We start from the raw sequence: 1,595 nt of genomic DNA, 5'->3' as shown, positions 1-1,595 counted from the left end.
GGAGGAATACCAGATATCTCATCTCATTTCAGTTCATTTATAAAGCACAATTAAAACAACCACAGCTGACCGACTGGCTCTAAAAGTCTTATAAAAACACAAAAACCATCAAAAAAGGTATATAGAAAAACAAAGCAGATAACAAAGGACATCACAAGTCATGAAGAAGAGATACGTTTTTAGCAAAGTTTGGGTGCGTCTATGGCAAAAGCTTGATCTCCCCTGTATTTTAATTTTGACTTTGGGACAGTTAACAAACTCTGGTTGGCAGACCTAAGAGTTCTCCTGGATGTACACAACAAGTCAGAAAGGTAAGAGGTGTAGGTGAGGCTGTTTAAACATTTAAAAACACGCAGAAGCACTTTTAAATCAGTTCTAAAGGGGATTGGGAGCCAACGTAAGGAAGATGTTCATGCATGCGAGCACTGGTTAAGAGTCTTGCGGCCGCGTTTTGGATAATTTCTAATCTAAATGAAGAATTGTTTATTCACATGAAGTTACAAAAGTCAATTCTTGAAGAAATAGAAGCATGAATTGCAGCTTCAAAGTGCTTAAAAGAAAAGGAAACTTTTCACTTTAGCCAGCCTATCAAATTAGACACCCACGTTTGTTCTTACACGTGAAGAAGATTAAACTCCAGAATTTAAATGAGAAATGTTTGGGACTTCAGAAGAGCCAAACATCATGATCTCTGTTTTAATCTTTTAGATTTAAAAAAAACATTTAACAACACGGCTTTGACATTGGAAAGACGGGCACAAAGGGAGTCTAAGCCGTTTTAGTTTTTTAGTTTTCTAAGCCATTTTAGGTTTATTTCCAGGGTTTTCACAGACAGATAAAATCATCTAAATATGCTGTACTCAGCCTGGGAGTGTATAATTCTCTCAAGCAACTCAAGTGACGGAATAATCAAATTCATGGATTAACATATGCTCCTTCTATTGCGGCTGCTCCTATTACAGCACTGTTTTCCCCTCGTCTATTATGCTTTGCATTATGCTAAAAGCCTTCCGTCGGATCTCTTCCTGGGCTTGTGCATACATCTCATTAGTGTAGTGCTGTCCTCCATTCACCCTGACCATCTTCTCAATCTTCTCCAGCAGTCCTGTGACCTGAGAGCGGTTCCTCATGTCCTCATTACTGAATGAGTGAAATCTGCCACCATATAAATCAACAAGAGCACTGAGATTTCTACTTCTTTTGATATACTCATCTAACGGTTCACCCGTCAGATGATCAGCGTGAGTGAACAGAATGATAGCTGCATCTTCTCCGAAGTTCTCCTGAATCCATCTCACTGCATTTCTCTCCTCGTCTGTGAATCTCACATCCAGTCTGATGACCAGCAGGAACGCATGAGGACCAGGAGCAGACATGTCGACGCAGTTCTCCATCTCAGCCTTCAGTTGTTCTTCTGACATTTCAGTATCAAACAGACCTGGAGTGTCAGTCACTGAGACGTTTGTGTCTCCCATCACCACTTCTCCTCTCTCACAGGTTTTAGTAGCTGACTAAACGTTCTGAAAACACTCTTCACCCAATATAGTGTTTCCAGTTGAACTCTTTCCTGCTCCAGATTTTCCCACTAGAACAAT

The 1,595-nt window shown here is 40.2% G+C and overlaps 1 pseudogene; it reads right to left on the bottom strand.

The window, feature by feature from the left end:
- Nucleotides 1-956: 956 nt before the first annotated feature.
- Nucleotides 957-1,589, bottom strand: LOC107736468 (GTPase IMAP family member 4-like; annotated as a pseudogene).
- Nucleotides 1,590-1,595: the final 6 nt, after the last annotated feature.

The sequence above is a fragment of the Sinocyclocheilus rhinocerous genome, unplaced genomic scaffold (assembly GCF_001515625.1).
Source record: "Sinocyclocheilus rhinocerous isolate Xijiao unplaced genomic scaffold, SAMN03320098_v1.1 C36718402, whole genome shotgun sequence".
Taxonomy (NCBI): Eukaryota; Metazoa; Chordata; class Actinopteri; order Cypriniformes; family Cyprinidae; genus Sinocyclocheilus; species Sinocyclocheilus rhinocerous.
The sequence above is the reverse complement of the archived record's forward strand: the minus strand, read 5'-3'. Positions and strand labels throughout refer to the sequence as shown.